This window comes from Triturus cristatus, chromosome 7, assembly GCF_964204655.1.
Source record: "Triturus cristatus chromosome 7, aTriCri1.1, whole genome shotgun sequence".
Lineage (NCBI taxonomy): Eukaryota > Metazoa > Chordata > Amphibia > Caudata > Salamandridae > Triturus > Triturus cristatus.
The window spans coordinates 955039401-955060757 of NC_140590.1; the positions used below are offsets into that span (position 1 = coordinate 955039401).

At 43.4% G+C, this 21357-nt stretch overlaps 1 pseudogene; it reads right to left on the reverse strand.

The window, feature by feature from the left end:
- Positions 1 to 655: 655 nt before the first annotated feature.
- Positions 656 to 18364, reverse strand: LOC146810916 (pre-mRNA-splicing factor 38A pseudogene; annotated as a pseudogene).
- Between the last annotated feature and the right edge of the window lie 2993 nt (positions 18365 to 21357).

Below are 21357 nucleotides of genomic sequence, written 5' to 3' on the forward strand. Positions count from 1 at the left end.
CCCAGTCACAAACTCACACATCCACTCACACACATATCTGGTCTATGGCACACCTACACAGCCAAACACCGACTCACTCACAAAGTCACACTCGCTCAGCGACCCATACCACCACTCACACTCCCAGCTAAAGACCCATACAGCCTCTTATACAAGCATCCTGGGACTGGTTTCTGGCTAATCAGCCGTCATCAGCCAGGCTAGCTTGAATCTAGTGGCAAAGTGAGCAAGGGACCCACGTCTGGGCATACCCTGCCAACTTAGGGTGAACAAAGCAAAACCAAAGGGGATGATGGACGGAGTGTTGAACATTGCAAGCACTCAACCCCAGTCAACTGATCTGTGTTTAATCCATCATCATTCTTTAGCTTACTCTGCCACCCCAGTTCAGACATGGCTATATGCAAATTAGTCTGACCCTGTGCCACATGGGAACAGTCCAGCCCGAACTGCCAAGCCAAGTCTTCCATGGACCGGAAACAAGCATCCTGGTTATTAAATTAGATTTTGTCCTCAGGTGTGCAATAATACAAAACAATATTTTTCCAGAAAGGGACAGGAAAACAAATAATGGCTATTATTATATTACACTTATTTGCCAAGAAAGCAAGCTTCCTTTTCAGCTCCTGATCATAAATAAATCCTAGAATCCGTTCTCATATTTTACACCAGGTCCCCACGAACAATAGTACTTGGTTATTAATTTCCTCTCCGACTCTTCTTGTGGCTTTTCTTTGATCTTTCAGGTGATTTGGAATGGCTCCTATGTCTATGGCTTCTGTGGTGCCCTGGAGATCTGGACCGATGGCGTCGATCTCTGGACCTGCTACGGTGGCGCCGTGGGCTTTTACTATGATGATGTTCTCGACCCGGTGATAGGCTTCTCCTTTTTGGGGATCTGCTTCGCTTCCTTGGTGACCTGCTCCGGCTCCTCCTGTAACGAGGAGACGGTGATCTACGTGGTCTGTCCAGATCTCTGTAGCTTCGTCGGTGATAATCGGGCGTTGGAGCTCTGTCCAGCTTATCCTCTTCTTCCTCCTCCTCCTCGCTGGACTCTACATCATCCATATCTTCTTCCAGAGCACTGACTCGAGTGTCCAGCAATTCTGCTTCTTCCAAGACATAGCGTTTCTGCAAGCGTGGTAAAATGATATCACAAACACGTTCACTGTGGAGGAGCTCATCAATAAACTCATCTACATGCATTAGTTCAAAATCTCCATTCCGGTTTTGTGTTTTTACTTTGCGATAATCGTTATACAAGGGTTCAAGGTATTTGTAACAATCAGTGGCTGTTCCAGTTAGCCTCATATAGAGTGCTCCCAAAGTTCGGACATACTTGAAATCTTCATTTTTGATGAACTCAACAATGATATCCTTCTCAGGCTGAATCTGTAGCATCTTCAGTGTCAAGCATAGGAAGGGTGTAGGTTTTATGTTCCCACCGAAAACACCACCAACATATTTCAGCTCCATAGCTTTGTCTACAACCAGCTCAGCTGTGAGACTGAAACATTCCTCTTTCCAGTACTTGGATTCGTAGATGCAGGTACGGATAATCCTTTCTACCAGGTACTGTGGGTTGGTCCCGTGGATACTGTGCTATGTTAGCATAAGCGTTTTAGATGTTAACGCCATCTTGCCACTTTGCTGCTTTTGCACACGACACAATAGGTAGCTGTTATTATAAGTAAAACTGCTTGCTTGCTTTTTCTTCACATGAGAACGGTCTGTTTTTCACATCCCTAGACTTACACCGCAAACTTAGTCTGAACACTGTGTGCAGAAACCGTCAAGGTCAAAAAACAATGTATGCTGTTGAATTCAGGTTGATCGGCCCACGCTCTAGACACAACAAGCACACAGCTGCAAATATCTGAAACTCGAGTGCCTTTAATATTGCATTACATGCATGATGCTGGCACTCTTGGAGAAAACCTTTCCAGACACAGAGAGCAGTGCTGATCCTGTGATGTGATTCACTTAAGCTGATCTTGGAGGTATGGGATTCCCCATTCAAACCCAGAGACCTTCTATTATTATTATAAAACTAGCTTATAGCCAGCGGAGGGTGATACACAAGGTATTAAAGGACCTGTTTCCACTATCACTATAATATGATTTCTCCCTTTGTGTTTTATGGAATTGTAACAACGCTGATGGTTTTATTTCTAATCATTTGTTTGCTTATGTTAGCCAAAATACTGCATCTTAGAGCACGTAGTTAAAAATAAACATTTTAAACTTTTCGGTGTCTCGGATTTCTCACATTGTGGACTGATATGAGAATAACAACAAAAAGGTGTTCTTGATTCCCACCATTCCTGAGAGTAACCTAAGTCGCTTGTTCTCGGTTGTCTAATCATTGGTAGCTTCGCTGTAGTACGAAGAACGAATGAGACACTGATGCTAGTTGGATAGGGGTTCTAGGTACTGAGGTGAGTTTTTTGGTACACCACAATTTACTGAGGTCCTGGTTTCCTGCGCATAGTTCTGTGCATGAGCAGAATCCCCGCAACATGGCACACCTAACGTTTTGGTCTTATGTTTGAGACACCTTAGTGGTGCTTATATTTGTCCACAACACCCTCACTCTTGTTTCCGGTTGACGGGAGTGACGGTTGAAACCTACCTATATAGTTGACTTATAGGTTCATTCAAGCTTGACAATTAAAAAGGTTTTGTTTTGAATTACTTACCCTTTTTGTGCTACGGTTTAATATAGATTGTTTTTCTTCTCTGCGTCCTTATGGCTGAAGTTGCTATTGCAGCGCATAGTCGCGCACCTCTCCGGCGTAATTTGATGCAGTTCGGGGTGCCAGACGATGGGATGTCAATTATCTTTGTAGTGAGTGCCGATGCATCGTTCCCCTATGAGCTGTTTTACTCTTGGGTTACTTTTCCGGAGGTGAATGCGGATGATAAGAGGTTCCACTCATACACTCCTACGTCAGTTTCAGCGAATTACACGCCGTATAGGACGCAGGAAATACCAATTTCCGCTTGGCAACATCATATTTGGTTCAATGGCACCCTCCCCCACACCATAACTCCGGTTTGGTTAGGTCTCTTGTCCATTCCTGGGGCCACTTGGCCAGTGTTGGCCGGGTTCACACCTCATCCACGATATTTGCAAGCCCCGGTGGATGACTTACGTCAACTACATACCGCCTTGATTGCGGTGCATAGGGCTTTGGTGCCATACGTCTCGCGCAGTGTCCAGGTGGGGGCACCTGGGGTTGCGACGCAACCAGTTGGACCGGCCGGGATCGCTATTAGTCCCGTCATGGTTAATTCAGTAATGGGCAAGCGCCCCCAGAATAAGGACTATGGGCCATATGTAGGAAGCCAAATTGTGATCGAAAATGCTGAAATTCGCAGAATTTCAGCGTTTGCGATCGCATTTTGGGCAGTGTGCTATGTAGCACACAAAAACCCACACGCAAAATAAGGAATTGCAAAATTTGTGATTCCATATTTTGCGAATGCATTTAAGGAATCCCAAATTGCGATTCCTTAAATGCAATGTAGGAAGCACCCAAGTTGTGCGATTTTGGCTTAAGGAATCGCAAATTATCACCAACTTCAGGTTGGTGGTAATTTTTGATTTCTTTGAAAAATGCACTTTTTTGCCCTTAGCACATGTATGTGCGCCACATGTGCACACATGTTTATTTCAGGGGTGCAAAAGAGTGTCCTATTGACACCCTTGCAACCTTGAAATTGCATTCTCAATTTGCGATTCTCTAATTGAGAATCGCAAATTGAGAATGTCTTTCTATTCATTCCTATGGGCCTTCTAGACCATAGGAATGAATGGCAAGGTATTCCTTATTTGCGAATCTCAATTTGCGATTCGCAAATAAGGAATAGGTGGGATTCACAAAATATTTTGCTAATCCTACCCACATTGCATTTTGCGATTCTCTAATTGCGATTCCCTAAAAATCGCAATTTGAGAATCGCAGAACACGTTATACCTACATATGGCCCTATATATTGGCTTGCTGAGAAATTTGACCAGCTGGAAGCGGTATTTCCTAATTCAACTCCTGTGGAGAAACACAGGATCCTTAAAATTAGTTTGCAGAAAGACTTAGTCCGAGAGGAAACAGATTGCGAGAACTGGGGTCAAGTATTTGCAGCGGTCTACGCGAAGTGCTTCGGGACACCATCTATGACTGTACTGCCCTCCTTGATTAAGCGTGTCCAGGATGAGCACGGTCCGGAGGTGGCGGTCGAGTTGGGAATGAGGCTATCGGCGTGTTTGATGTAGTTGCTGATCTCATCCTTGCTAACGTCAAGGGAGATACGGTTAACTTTCAAGTATCGAATGAGCTGCGCCTCGTCGCCGACGCCGATAAACCCGGCAGTTACCAAGGATTATTGCGGAGGCATATAAGACCATTGGCCGCAATGGTTTGGGTGTTAAGCCTTTTGTTAAAATAACCACGCAACCGCAAACTCAGACAGTTAAGTCTACTAAAGACGACCGTCCTGTTTTTTCTAAACAATATTGGAAAGGTAAAAAACAGTGGAAGTAGCAACAGAAACAAGGGTCACGTCCCGCATCATCAATACCAGTAACTGCTAAATGCACATATGAGTTGCGCGATCGCACAAGAATTAGGTCTCCTGATAGATTTCAGGTTCCTGATCAACACTCTCCTCGTTCTTCACAGGAAACATCGGTCTCGCAAGCCGGTGGAGGTAAACGCGGCAGTGGTCGAGGTGCCCCTCAAGGACATGAGCAGCCCCACCCGGCTGACGGCAACGGCAAGCAGGACGACTTTTAACGTCAACGACCACAGTTTCAGAAAAAGAAAGTTGCTGCACTAACAGTGAGGTATGCCACATATAGTGAGATGTCGGAATCTGACATGGGCACTAACGCTGCTAGACAGCGCAGCGGAGGTTACAATAGTGCGGCAAACACTGCGTCCATATCTGAAGGCGACAGCAACTGACACATTCATTACTGTAGAAACTGCTGACACTAGAGTGGCTCCCCCTGACAGACTCTATGACATAGTCCTTTTAATTGAGGGTGACATAAAACGTACAATAAATGGGATTTTATGGGAAACTCTGACCTCTACATATGACATTTTGTTAGCAGAGGTGTACTAGCCCCCAGCTTTCGTTTTGGCCGGTCCAAGAAGGGAGGGGGTAATCCTTCCATCTTTCGTGCACACAGTGCCGAAGGAGCAAACTCAAAACTTTGCAGACGAGTGGGCACAGGTGCTTGCTCCGGCGTTATACCGTACTCAGGTTTTGTGAGATAAATTATCGCCAAGCCATGAGATTCCGTTACGGTCTATGCCACAACCCCAATATCCCATGCGCCGAGAAGCTAGATCTCACGTCGCAGAAATCCTTGAACATATGGAATATCATGGTGTAATTGAAACATGTGCGTCACCCATGAATAATCCTCTTATCACTGTAACCAAACCTGATTGGTCGTACCGCCTAATTTTGGATTATCGGCATTTGAACTCTCATTGTCGGACGTGCGCTGTACCCATAGTTCTGCCCTCGTTGATAGTCTCGTGAGAAAAAGGTTTAAAACCACACTTGACATTTCAAATGGCTTAACCTGTCCTCTATTAGTAGTCAATGGACAGCCTTTACTTATTGCAGCGAACAGAAACAGTTTAAAAGATTAGCCATGGGCTACAAAAACAGTCCAGGCGTCTTTGCCGCTCGTGTTGTTTCTCTGTTAGAGAGCACTGACCCTGATGCGTGCTCGTATGTTGATGATATTTATCTCACAGACGACAAATTATTGCCGCATCTCTGTCGCGTTGACCGCATCATTGTCATGTTTGCGGACTTCGGTTACAAATTTAACTTTGCAAAATCACACATTGCAGAGTATACAGTGTTGTTTTTGGGCTATGAACTCAACGACGAAGGACGCGGTTTAGCACCTCACTTCCTGGAGAAATGCGCATGTTTGCGCGCTCCGACTACTGTGAAAAAACTACAATCTTTGCTGGGTTTTTTTAATTTCGGGCGTACTTACATTCCCGATTATGCCCAGCGTATGAAGCCGCTATATGCCTTGGTACAACCTGCTTTTACCAAATCTTGCTGGCTGCCAGAACATTCAGCTATACTGCACTCTATGCAGGCTGATCTTCTTGCTTCTAAATACTTATTGACACGTGATAACCACACAAACCTCGTAATCAGAATTGTGCCTGGCGCAGTGGGTTTCACGTACTTGACATTTAATGAGGGGGACACGGTCCCTATTGCTTACAAGTCACACTTATAGTCTTCGGCTGAAATGCGCTTTTCCACCGTTGAGAAAGTATTAACTGCAGTACAGATGGCGATTCTGAAAGAGAGAGTGCTATCGCAAGGGAGACGCATGTTGGTTGTCACACCATATACTGCCCTTGAGGCAGTGACGATAGCCAGTGTACCTAATTCTAAAGCTTTGCATCCACGTTGGATTCAATGGGCCACTTCTTTGACGTCTCCGGATTTCACATTCATCTTTGATGCCTCATTGCAGACTCAGGAGTATTTGCAGTATGAATTTGTTCATCCAGCTCCTCTGTCCTTGCGCCTGCTTGAGGATTACCATTGTATCATTTACACTGACAGTTCGGTGCAACCGGCGCCGGGATCTAAGGATGCTTATTCAGCGGCCTGCGCAATAGTGGCTGGTACTTTTGTGAATGGAGAATTTAAGTCTGATGTCGTGCATACTCAGACATTGAGAGACTGTACCGCCCAATTGGCAGAGCTACGTGCTCTGGTACTTGCACTGGAGTTTGCTGATCCTCGTGTGACTACTTTTATTTTAAGTGACTCATACTACTGTGTTCAGTCTTTCAACGACAATTTATTCTTTTGGTCTCAAAATGAATATCGTGATTCCAAAGGTAGCACAATCAAACATAAAATGCTTTGGGTCGCAGATCTTAAACAACATCTGCCGCTCGTGAATGTAATTCATACTCTTGGTCACCAGCGCGTAGGGGTACACGCTGTTGGCAACAGTTTAGCTGATGAAGCAGCGAAAACAGCAGTGGCAACATATCTAGTAGCAGCAGTTACAAGATCCAAAAGTAAGATTGATGATGACATCTTGGCAGCCATCACTGCAACAGAGAAGGGTGATTGATGATGACATCTTGGCAGCCATTACTGCAACAGAGAAGGGTGATATTTACCCTTGAGGTTTCCCTTCTAAATACTCTTATCATTTAAGTCCTGATAAAGTTCCCTATGTGAGAATTAACGACGTTGGTGACAGGTTGATTCCCAACGCGGACCGCAGACTTTCCTTGATGACAGCCTTTCACGAATGTATGGCCTCAGCCCATGAAGGCGTCTCAGCGATTGTCACTATCTTACAACAACGTTACTGGTGGCGCGGATTTGTGCACACATTTTCTATGGGTCTGGCCACAAAGGAGTGCTGATGCTCGAACTGTCATCACGGATTTATTTGCGTGTCTTTGTGGGAATTTTTGCATGTGGTACCCTCCATTCAGACCAAGGTCCGGCATTCGCCACTAAGGCGTACAAGTATGCCATGAGGTCTTTGGGGGTCCAAGTCAAATTTTCATCTCCATACCGGCCTGAGGGCAATTCTGTTGTGGAGCGAACACACCGTGACTTAAAGCAATCCTTGACAGCTAGGGTTTTAGGTACAGGCAGGAACTGGTTGGCCCATTTGTATAGCATTCAACGTGCACTTAATAATCTCCCTAGAAGGTCTCTGGGTGGGCGGACCCAATATGAAATGCTCTTTGGCATGAAAATGTTTGTCCCGGACCTTGATGGTCTAGACATGGCGGCGTCGGCCGCACCCTTTGACGTAGGTGATCATACTGCTGTGTTACAGAATCTACAAGAGAATTGAGGCAGTCTTGCAAAAGAACACTTGCCCTCCACAACTGATGCTGCACTTCAGATTCCTCAAGTTGGTGACCTGGTCTGTGAGAAGGTGGAGAACAAGAAGGAGTTTGGCCCCTCTTATCGTGCACCTGTTCCAGTGCTTTTCAACAAACAATTGATGGACGGAATGCTGACAATGCAGACATTCTCCCCCAGTCAAGAGATCTGGGTTAAATCCATCGTTCTTTTGCCCACTACACCACCCCAGTTTAGACATGGCCATATGCAAATCAGTCTTGACCCTGTGCCTCATGGGAACAGTCCAGCCCGAACTGCCAAGCCATGTCTTCCCTGGACCGGAATCAAGCATCCTAGGACCGGTTTCTGGCTATCAGCCGTCATCAGCCAGGATAGCTTGACTCCAGTGGCGTAGTGAGCACGGGTCCCACGTCTGGGAATACCCATCCCACTTAGGGTGAAAAGCGTTACAACAAACAATTGATGGACGGAATGCTGACAATGCAGACATTCTCCCCCAGTCAAGAGATCTGGGTTAAATCCATCGTTCTTTTGCCCACTACACCACCCCAGTTTAGACATGGCCATATGCAAATCAGTCTTGACCCTGTGCCTCATGGGAACAGTCCAGCCCGAACTGCCAAGCCATGTCCTCCCTGGACCGGAATCAAGCATCCTAGGACCGGTTTCTGGCTATCAGCCGTCATCAGCCAGGATAGCTTGACTCCAGTGGCGTAGTGAGCACGGGTCCCACGTCTGGGAATACCCATCCCACTTAGGGCGAAAAGCGTTACAACAAACAATTGATGGACGGAATGCTGACAATGCAGACATTCTCCCCCAGTCAAGAGATCTGGGTTAAATCCATCGTTCTTTTGCCCACTACACCACCCCAGTTTAGACATGGCCATATGCAAATCAGTCTTGACCCTGTGCCTCATGGGAACAGTCCAGCCCGAACTGCCAAGCCATGTCTTCCCTGGACCGGAATCAAGCATCCTAGGACCGGTTTCTGGCTATCAGCCGTCATCAGCCAGGATAGCTTGACTCCAGTGGCGTAGTGAGCACGGGTCCCACGTCTGGGAATACCCATCCCACTTAGGGCGAAAAGCGTTACAACAAACAATTGATGGACGGAATGCTGACAATGCAGACATTCTCTCCCAGTCAAGAGATCTGGGTTAAATCCATCGTTCTTTTGCCCACTACACCACCCCAGTTTAGACATGGCCATATGCAAATCAGTCTTGACCCTGTGCCTCATGGGAACAGTCCAGCCCGAACTGCAAAGCCATGTCTTCCCTGGACAGGAATCAAGCATCCTAAGACCGGTTTCTGGCTATCAGCCGTCATCAGCCAGGATAGCTTGACTCCAGTGGCGTAGTGAGCACGGGACACACGTCTGGGCATACCCATCCCACTTAGGGCGAAAAGCGTTACAACAAACAATTGATGGACGGAATACTGACAATGCAGACATTCTCCCCCAGTCAAGAGATCTGGGTTAAATCCATCGTTCTTTTGCCCACTACACCACCCCAGATTAGACATGGCCATATGCAAATCAGTCTTGACCCTGTGCCTCATGGAACGATGGATTTAACCCAGATCTCTTGACTGGGGGAGAATGTCTGCATTGTCAGCATTCCGTCCATCATTTGTTTGTTGTAACGCTTTTCGCCCTAAGTGGGATGGGTATGCCCAGATGTGGGTCCCGTGCTCACTATGCCACTGGAGTCAAGCTATCCTGGCTGATGACGGCTGATAGCCAGAAACCGGTCCTAGGATGCTTGATTCCGGTCCAGGGAAGACATGGCTTGGCAGTTCGGGCGGGACTGTTCCCATGAGGCACAGGGTCAAGACTGATTTGCATATGGCCATGTCTGAACTGGGGTGGCGTAGTGGGCAAAAGAACGATGGATTTAACCCAGATCTCTTGACTGGGGAGAATGTCTGCATTCCGTCCATCATTTGTTTGTTGTAACGCTTTTCGCCCTAAGTGGGATGGGTATGCCCAGACGTGGGTCCCGTGCTCACTATGCCACTGGAGTCAAGCTATCCTGGCTGATGACGGCTGATAGCCAGAAACCGGTCCTAGGATGCTTGATTCCGGTCCAGGGAAGACATGGCTTAGCAGTCCGGGCTGGACTGTTCCCATGAGGCACAGGGTCAAGACTGATTTGCATATGGCCATGTCTGAACTGGGGTGGCGTAGTGGGCAAAAGAACGATGGATTTAACCCAGATCTCTTGACTGGGGGAGAATGTCTGCATTGTCAGCATTCCGGCCATCATTTGTTTGTTGTAACGCTTTTCACCCTAAGTGGGATGGGTATGCCCAGACGTGTGTCCCGTGCTCACTATGCCACTGGAGTCAAGCTATCCTGGCTGATGACGGCTGATAGCCAGAAACCGGTCCTAGGATGCTTGATTCCGGTCCAGGGAAGACATGGCTTGGCAGTTTGGGCTGGACTGTTCCCATGAGGCACAGGGTCAAGACTGATTTGCATATGGCCATGTCTGAACTGGGGTGGCGTAGTGGGCAAAAAAACGATGGATTTAACCCAGATCTCTTGACTGGGGAGAATGTCTGCATTGTCAGCATTCCGTCCATCATTTGTTTGTTGTAACGCTTTTCGCCCTAAGTGGGATGGGTATGCCCAGACGTGGGTCCCGTGCTCACTATGCCACTGGAGTCAAGCTATCCTGGCTGATGACGGCTGATAGCCAGAAACCGGTCCTAGGATGCTTGATTCCGGTCCAGGGAAGACATGGCTTGGCAGTCCGGGCTGGACTGTTCCCATGAGGCACAGGGTCAAGACTGATTTGCATATGGCCATGTCTGAACTGGGGTGGCGTAGTGGGCAAAAGAACGATGGATTTAACCCAGATCTCTTGACTGGGGGAGAATGTCTGCATTGTCAGCATTCCGTCCATCATTTGTTTGTTGTAACGCTTTTCGCCCTAAGTGGGATGGGTATGCCCAGACGTGGGTCCCGTGCTCACTATGCCACTGGAGTCAAGCTATCCTGGCTGATGATGGCTGATAGCCAGAAACCGGTCCTAGGATGCTTGATTCCGGTCCAGGGAAGACATGGCTTGGCAGTTCGGGCTGGACTGTTCCCATGAGGCACAGGGTCAAGACTGATTTGCATATGGCCATGTCTCAACTGGGGTGGCGTAGTGGGCAAAAAAACGATGGATTTAACCCAGATCTCTTGACTGGGGGAGAATGTCTGCATTGTCAGCATTCCGTCCATCATTTGTTTGTTGTAACCCTGTTCCAGTGCTTGGCGTGCAGGGTACAAGAACAGTCATTTTACCTACACTTCCTGGTCGCAAGGATAACAGGTAAATCTCCATTGACAATGTCAAACTACAACGAGTGGCCGATATTTCTTAGTATGACTCCAGCGGTCTTTTGTCCAGTAATTCTGAGAAATTCTGTTTTGGCTCCGGCAAATACGAACAGGCCTGACATTTTGCCATCGAGATGCATACAGTTACTAATCCTTTATTGACTCCACCGGGTGGTGGTCTTCATGAAAATACTGAGTATACCTATCCCACAGATGTGTCGTTGCCTGGTGTGCAATCAAGTGCAGTTGACCAGTCACGTTTTTCATTTGACACTAACTCTACAACATCGAATGCCCCAATTGAAAATTTCTATTTTTACTGTTTGGTTTAAAAGACATTTTTTAATTCCCCCTTGGACTTACATTTGGCTGGTGCTCATATCTATTTTTTTGTTTATGTCGATTGGATTTGTGGTTGTCTTTTTTTGTCTAGAGAATGGACATTATCTTACCAAAAGATCTGCAATTAGATTAATTGATGGAACTTTGGCACCCCACTCCTCATCGCACATCATGAAGAGGGACCAGACTTTTATTAACATTACTGCCTGGCCTGTGCTAGAAGGGATTGTGTGGGATGCTGTAAAATTTCAAATTCATGGCCCTACAGGGGTGATTAATGTCCCCAATGTACTTAGTGTTTCTATGGGGGATGTTGTGAAACAAAACATACGCTCTGATGATTGGGATGTCCAAGCCGTTGAGGCTCTTTTTTCTGATTTGAAATATTATGCTGCTTTTGATGCTGAAGATTTGTATTTAGACTCAGCGAATTATGGAGAGTTATTTTGCTACCAACACTATGGCAATCATTTCCTACATAAAGCGAATACATTTAGAAATGTCGTTAATTATACACAATGGGAACATTGTCCAACTCCCATTGAAGGCAGCTCCAAAACTCTAATGGAAAAATGTACATATTTCATCGATTTCAGTGTATCTAAACCTGAAGCCTTTTATTTTAAAATGTCTGCTAAGTCAGCTCCCAAAGTTAGACTTACACACACTAAATTACTGTATTCAAAGTCCTTTATGGATGAATTAGCTATAGGGGGCTATGAGCTGTAGAAAGATACCATTGATCTTCAATCTGTTTGGGGTTCTAAAGCCTGGCAATTCCAAGGCACAGAAGCTTTGCATTGTGCATGCCTTATTCCGAACCACATTTTGTTTTTGAATTCTACTATTTTTCAAACAACTTGCTTTGGATTGGCGACTTCTTAAAAAAATGAACTCCCCTACCATTCCTGATCTGGGTGCTTATCCTTCCTGGGACAATCACACAGATCTGTCCCTTGATGAATTGCAGTCACTAATTACTAATACATCCTTCAATATTTCCAACTTAGATCCCCAGGGATGGTTATTATGGCAAAAAACTTCAGACTCATGTCAACATTGTTTTCTGGGGCTGAGATCAGGCTACACACAGGTTAGGGTTGACCCCAGGTTTGAAACCTCCCATTCTGTTACTACTTATTCAGTAGGAAAATTATGTTAAAACTGGCTTAAACATTCCACCTTGGCGTCAGTTAAACTTCATTTGCCCAAATTAACTGACGATGTAGATTTGAATGATTCTGTTAAGGGCCCTGTGGGGGGCAGGTCCAAAAGATGGGTATATGCTATTTACAATGAAGTTTGGAAATTATCTCAAATTGAAGCTGCTTCTAGATTGAGAGCTATTGATCAAGCAAATTTGGAAAAAGTGCTTGCTGTCATTTGATAATAGCATTAACACTCTTTCTTCCAGAATTTACACATTAGATAATATTGTTTCATCTGTTGTGGATATTGTACAGGATGACATGTCTGTCGTATACCCTGGTCAAAATCAATTGCGTTCTATAATGCAGTTTGCATGGACTTTACAAACATTGAAGGCTGGGAAAGTTCCCTGGGATTACATGAATACATCATCTTTTTTCTTGCCATTTAATCTGACTGATAAACAACAGTTCATGTCCATGAAGGATGCAACATATTCACAATTGCATATTGAAAAGTTGGAACCTTCACCATTCTCTGTGGTCGAATCGAACTCAGCTGTGTGGCTTATCCATGGGTTAATCACACTACCTTTTCCATTGTTTAAGTTCAGTTCATGTATGAAACACTATGCCTTAGGCAGATATGAACCACTAGGTACCGCTTTCCTACATGAAGTTTGGTCACTCCCATTTACATAAAGGTGCATCAGAGAGGGTAAAGAGGTTTATTTAAAAGGAGAGGAGTGCACTTCCACACCTGATCACTCAGTAGTTTGTAGGAACATTCAATTGCATGGCGCTTGCAACGTTCATGCACGGAATTTAGCTTGCATTTTGAAGGGAAATCCTGTGCCAGCAATTACACCGACTTTCACGTTATTAGCTAACGGTATATATTTGCTTTTAAATAATGAGGCGTGTTGCGGAATGCTAGCAGGGATTCTGTACATTGTAACTGTCTCCCAATGAGTAGTCTGTTGTAAGAATGTGCTTTTCCACCCCCGCATGGGAGACTCGATGTATCCATCTGGCCTTCCATACCAACCTTGAAAGCAGAGTTCAACAAGATGAGCAGAATAAGGGCTCTATTGTCTCAAAAAGAAGTTGCCCTAACTTCCTCTCGTAAAACATTTGTCTTTCACGTAGCTAACACCCGCACCGAGGTGCATGCGCTTTTAAATACTGATCTCCCACTTCATTTCGGTGCTCTGATTCACACTATATTCAATGCCTTGTCAACAACTGGCTTGGCGCATTTTTTTAAAGTTGTGGGCTCTAGCCTTGTGACCTTGTTCCAAACAATATTTGGTGTGATACCAGCATTTTTTCATTCTATTTTTTCCAGCGTCTTCGGAGGGCTTCCGTTAATCCTCGCCTTGACTGCTGGTGTGCTGCTGTTGATTTGTTTGCTCCGCAATGGCTGCACGATCTGTGTCACACGACAGCCTGCCCCGGCTGCTCCAACTTCGCAACAGGATGCTTGAATACTATGGAACACTACCTCTGGCCCCTTTGAGTGTAGCCTATGGATTGTCCTTCCGGTTCTCATACTTTACTTGCGTGCAACCTGTTTTCCATTACCTAGATTGCTCATTTGAATGGGCTCTGGATTTGTGCCTCTCAAACATGGCATCTCCTGCCCCGGATTATGATTGACTGATGGGTCCCTGAGTGGCTCATGAGTTGGACTGTTCTGGTATCGGGATTATGGCCTGTGCAGCTGCGCACGGAATCCTAGGAAATTGGGATATATATGCAGCAGCGCATGACTTCCTGGCGCGGAGTTATCTCGAAGAACACACAAGTTGTCCTCTGATGGTGCTAGAGGCTCCGGTTATCGAAGAACATGTATGTTCGTTTACTTTATTAGATTGGATGGCTGAATCATTTACTGAAGATTACAATGACTTCCTCTTGGAGGCTGTTGCTACATACTGTACCTATACGTTGATGGATTAAATTGGCAGTCGTCCATCTTCCGCACGTACAAACCAAAATTAGTTTACTTTTTTTTTGCTCGAGAATGATCTTTTTGTGTTTTGAATATTTTCCCGACACACAATTTCGAACTTTTCACTACCAATTATACAGATTGGCAAAATATGAACTTGGTTCTGGCTCATTCGAACTTCAACTCTGCGTTCCTACATTGCTTCCCAATTTTATTTGTGGTTCGATCAAGGGAGGGTGTAGTGAAGACAGGATTTTGCCTGCACACATTGCTATGTTAGCATAAGCGTTTTAGATGTTAACGCCATCTTGCCACTTTGCTGCTTTTGCACACGACACTATAGGTAACTGTTATTATAAGTAAAACTGCTTGCTTGCTTTTTCTTCACATGAGAACGGTCTGTTTTTCACATCCATAGACTTACACCGTGACCTTAGTCTGAACACTGTGTGCAGAAACCGTCAAGGTCAAAAAACAATGTATGTTGTTGAATTCAGGTTGATCTGCCCACACTCTAGACACAACAAGCACACAGCTGCAAATATCTGAAACTCGGGTGCCTTTAATATTGCATTGCATGCATGATGCTGGCACTCTTGGAGGAAACCTTTCCAGACACAGAGAGCAGTGCTGATCCTGTGACGTGATTCACCTAAGCTGATCTTGGAGGTATGGGGTTCCCCATTCAAACCTGGAGACCTTCTATTATTATTATAAAACTAGCTTATAGCCAGGGTAGGGTTATACACAAGGTATTATAGGACCTGTTTCCACTATCATTATAATATGATTTCTCCCTTTGTTTTGTATGGAATTGTAACAATGCTGATGGTTTTATTTCTAATCATTTGTTTGCATATGTTAGCCAAAATACTGCATCTTAGAGCACGTAGTTAAAAATAAACATTTTAAACTTTTCCGTGTCTCTGATTACTCACATTGTGGACTGATATGAGAATAACAACGAAAAGGTGTTCTTGAATCCCACCATTCCTGAGAGTAACCTAAGTCGCTTGTTCTGGCATGTCTAATCATTGGTAGCTTCGTTGTAGTACGAAGAACGAATGAGACACTGATGCTAGTCGGATGGGGTTCTAGGTACTGAGGTGAGTTTTTTGGTACACCACAATTCACTGAGGTCCTGGTATCCTGCGCATAGTTCTGTGCATGAGCAGAATCCCCGCAACACTATGACTCACAATCTACACTATGACTGTTTTGGAGGGAAGGAGAAGTGGCACAGGGGAGAAGGCTGCAGTAGAATGAGCAGTTTTGAAGATGAAAAGGAGCTAAAATGGAGAACAGAAAGTTGATATATAAAACAACATATTGGTTGGATGCTGGAGATGTGCATGGAACTAAAATTAGTTAGTGAATTCGAGAAAAAAGTAACTACATCTGTGGTTGGTTTTGAAAACATAAAAAAGTTACGTTAAGGGTATGCTTACAATTGCAACCAGTCACCCATACCTGCTACAGTTTAATTTGAAGCCAGTATGTTGCTTACAGAAAGTAATGTGTACTTTTTACCTAGTGGGTGCTAGAGAGTGCTGCTAACATGGTCACCATGGACACGGAGCAAAAAGAATATGGGGGAATGGAACAAAAATGACAGCACTGTGAAACTCAAAGAGAGTGGAATGGAAACATTGGTAATGAGGGAGTGTTTTGCTTTAAATTGAGTTGCTTTTGCAAAGTAAAACATAAATGCAAACCATTAATAGTAGATTGTTAAATGCTTCTACGGACGTCTGTATAGATCTGATGATCCACAGTGAAGTTTCACGGGGGACTCGCTGAGCACCGCGGAGGATCCGTGATGAAAACCCACCAAATTTGGCTTCTTCACAGGAAACATGGAAAAGGTTAAAAAAAAGATTCACAATTTAGAAGTGGTATGACACAAATAAAAGATGAAAGGAAGCCTGTGATTTGTTGATTTGTTAACTACAGGAGTATTTCCAGTTTATTTTTATTTATGCTACGGAACTCCAAAGAGGTCCTCATAAAGTCTTTGAAATAGTTGTCTACATTAGAATAGAGATAGACGAGATATATCGAAAATGAAACTTTAAGTTCAAAAAGTACATAGAAGCTACCCCAACAATGGGTGTAGCAAGTGCATAAGATGTCCAATATTTAAAGTTGCATGTTAAACAATTTTCCAGTATACTATAAAGTATTGCACTTAATGGTATTGCACTTAATGGTATTGCACTTAATGGCCGCTCATGGAAAATACGCAAGCATAATAAAATAAATACATTACATATAAGAAGAACACAATACTAACAGCAGAACCAGGAATATAGGTGAATAAGAAAAAAATATTACCCTTAAAGGTACATAAAGTGACCTTTGTGCCACGACTGCAAAATATGCAAATACTACATACTGAATACATTATGTAAAATACATTAGCAGCAGCAATAGCAAGATATAGGTGACTAAGAGGGGCAGGATTCCAACTAAAGAATCATACAGGAGTATAAGTAAGAGTACATGGTGAAGGATAGCCATTTTAGCTGTTTTTGTACTGAGAGTGGAAGAGGATTGCCATAGTTCTGACTTGAAATTTCCAATGAAAACAGATGTTAACAGACATAAAAATCAAAGTTGGAGAACAGCTAAGAGCTTTTACAGGCATGCTAATTAGGTTGTAGTATTAAAAAAGTATATTTAGATAACAATTGTGAGTGCATAGTAGCTAAAAGAAAATATGTAGCTTCTAGGCACTATACTATAAGGCAAAGTAGAAAGGCGCTTAGATGAGAACATTAACTTGGAATTGAGTGAGCAGGAAAGGAAAAAGAGGAATTGGTACACTGAAAATATAGTACTTTCATTAAGCCAGTATGAATGAATGGGCTTGTAATTAGATGTGGGTGTTTGCTTAAAGTATGTAATTTAATAGAATGTAATTTCCACCCAGTCACAGAGTCGGGCAGGTACTTACACACCCAGGTACACTCCCACAAAAGCACTTATATAGCCAGTGACTGCCACACTCAATTCAGTTCAATTCAAATATTATTTAAGAATTTGGATCTCCAATGAGGTCCACCTAAGACATACACAAATAAGTGTATTAAAATACCAACATAGGCCAATTTCACAGTGGATAACATAAAATACAATGGGAGATAATATAATCAAATTACATTAGAATCACTTCATTAAAAAGCAGTTATATCTGTGTGGTAGCTGCAGTTTATGTACAGATTAGTTCATCTTAAAAGTATAAAAAATCTTCCAAATCAGCTCTAGAGGCTCCCTTAAACAACAAAAGGAAGTCCCCCAATAGAAAAATACAAATAGTGGCACGGAATGGACAGAATATAAATAGAAATATACATTATTGTAACAGAGCAAAATTGCAGTAATTTAATTATAATATTTACCACCGCAAGTGACTCAAATCAAATACTTATGAAGTCTAATAAATGCCATGCTATAACAGCCTCACATTGAATCCTACCTTAATTGAGGTCTATCATGTAACAGCAGTGAGAATTATGGACCAAGGAGAAATTCTAATAAACATTATCACATATCGAGCCAACACTCAGTTACACACCCTTAAACCATTCACACACCCATTTACTCACCTATACATACACTTACCTAATTATTTACACACTAATACAGGCATTGTCACTCCTATTCACACACCTGTACAGCCATTCTTGTACCCAACACTCAGACAGTTAGTTACATGAGCACTTACACACAATACTCCCAGTTATGCACACAGTCACCTACCCATACAGCTACTCACATACCTATTTACAAAACCATACAGCCACTCAAACACCCTGTGAGACAGCGAAAGAGGCACTAACACATACATTCACACACCGAGACACCGCTTACATATCCACCACTTGCACACACAGTTACAGAGCCAAACACTGACTAACACAATCAGTTAGTAATTCATATAGCTACTTACCTATACTTTTGAACACCCATAGTAGAGTGAACTACTTGCGCCCAGGGCATGTAAATTAAATAGTAGTAGTGAGGCTGCAGCACTAATCAAGCCATGCATACAAGTAGAGCTTTAAACCAGTCTGAGGCATACCACTGCTGAGATTGTGTGTGCAGTTTTACTGCCATGTTGGCCTGACATTTAAGACCCCTTACAAAGCCTTAAACTATCCTTTTGTTACACATATGTCAAACCTAAGGTAGGTCCAAGGTAGCCCAAAGGGCAGGTGCTGTTTAGTTATAATTTAACACATGTATTTTTAAGTTTCAGTCACTTACAGATGCACTTACAGACCCATATACCCAGTTATACACCTAGTCACCCACCTATACAGCTACTCATATACCTATTTAGGAAACCATACAGCCACTTACACATTGACTCATACGCTGATACACCTACTGTCATACCCGCCTACACACCCATACTCTCACTTGTACATTCATTACCATTTTAGTATTGTAGATGAGATTGAAAAACATTTTCAAGTATGTTCTTTAACAGTTTATAGGTTTATTCACTTTCAAGAATATAACAGTACTGATATGTACTATTTTATTTTAATTATATAGGGTATGTGAGATATACACATACAAAAACACGTAAACATAGAATTGAACATGAGCATAAAACACATAGTTCGCTTTTTCTTTGACTTGATATAATGGTTGTAAAAAGTATTGTTGTTTTTTAAGAATTTTTTTCTAACAGTGTTATATTTTTTCTTTATTTTAATCGAAGACAACTGGGAAGAAGGAACTGGCTTCACACTGTGAAAAACATGAAGGGTAGAAAGGGAGCAAGAAAAAAAATTAACAATGGTGAACCTTCACTGTATCAAGGTATCCGCCATTAACAATTCTTCACAGCCGTGGGCATCTGGCATTTGCCACAGTAAGTGACCATCTCAGATAAATTGTTGCTGACAGCTGGAACAGCTATGACTGCCAGTTACAATGATTCTCCTAAGGCTACTACAGCTAATGATTTTTGTGCTGTTGCAGCTGCCTTCTCCCGCATCACATGATGGTACATGCATTTATGGATAGTTTTGATCTGCCTCCACGTGGAACTTATCTCATGGAACTATTTCAGTGATGTCAGTGACCATGTCATGCATGATGTAATATGTGAGGTCATAAGCAGTGCATTGTGGGGGTGTCAATTATAGTTAGCTCAGGTAATACACTCATTCACACAACCAGTCACCCATATAGCCACTCACACATCCATACATCTACTCACACAGCCACCCACTCACCCATACAGCCACTCACACACTCACTCACTCACCCATGCAGCACCTCACACACCAACTCACTCACCCAAATAGCCACTCACACACCTATCCACAGACCCACAAAACAACCCATGTACACACTCACAGAAGCACTCACACACTTCAACAGATAAAAGTACAAAAACATAACACACAGAATTAGCTCTTCCTTTGACCTGGTGGCATGATTCTAAAAAGAACTGTTTAAAAAAAAACTTTTTGTAACACACACACACACACACACCTCTTATGTAAGTAGGCCTAATAGAGGCAGTTGCACACAGATTACATACCCCAATACTCAATAACATAGCCACTTACCAATCCATGCAACCCCTTACATACATGATTTTAAGAATCATAAATTCACTCAGATAGCCATTCATATACCAACATACTTCCTTAAATATCGAATGACACATCCAAATAGAGACTGAGAAACTCCTTCAGCTATGTACTGAGGAAATGACACTAGCAACACACCTATGCAGATAAGTAAGCCTTTAAACATGTCTTGGGCCTACTACTGTAGAGTGTGTAAATACAGTTTTCCTGCTAAGCCAAACTGAAATTAAAAACACGTTTTGAAGCTTTAAACTCTTCTATTACATATAAATCACTCCTAAGATAGGCTGAAGGTAAGTTTTAGTGTGTAAGTTATGTGCTTAAAAGAGAACGCATGTGGAACCGTGGACCAGTGTTTAAATTTAAAACTTCTTATAGGGAAGTACACGCAGGCCAAAACGGGGTCCCTCTACCTCTGTTTTACGGATCTGAGGAGTGCCTTTGATATGGTAGATCACTCGATTCTTTGGACCAAACTGTTAGAAATGGGCGCGCCAGAAGGTATAGTGGTTTTTCTCGCCCAATTATATTCTAATCTCCGCACTTGTATTCGATATGGTCCCTCAGGGGAGTGCACAACAAAGTTTAGGATTCGCCGGGGAATTAGACAAGGATGTGTTCTTGCCCCACTTCTTTTTACGCTTTTTATCAATGAAGTAGATGCTGTTTTAAAGGGAGTGACTGCAGATGCCCCTAAGATTGATGGCCTTGACGTACCGGTACTGTTATATGCTGACGATGCCGTGTTATTGGCAAGGAATCCACTAGGGCTCCAACGTTTGATGGATAGTTTTTCTATCTTCATTGGAAATAGAAAACTACTCATCAACAAAACTAAAACTTTCATTATGACCTGTGGGGTAGGGGCTAGAAGATCCCAATCTTATTTTTTAGAAGGGGTCAAGGTCCAACAAGTAGATAAATTCTGCTATCTGGGAATTACTTATGCTAAGGATTGCAGATGGACCCATGAAATCACCAATGTACGGACAAAGATGGTGAAAAGTGCCCATGATGTTTTCAAGTTCGCGGCAAAACTAGGGGAAAGGCGCATCTGGGATA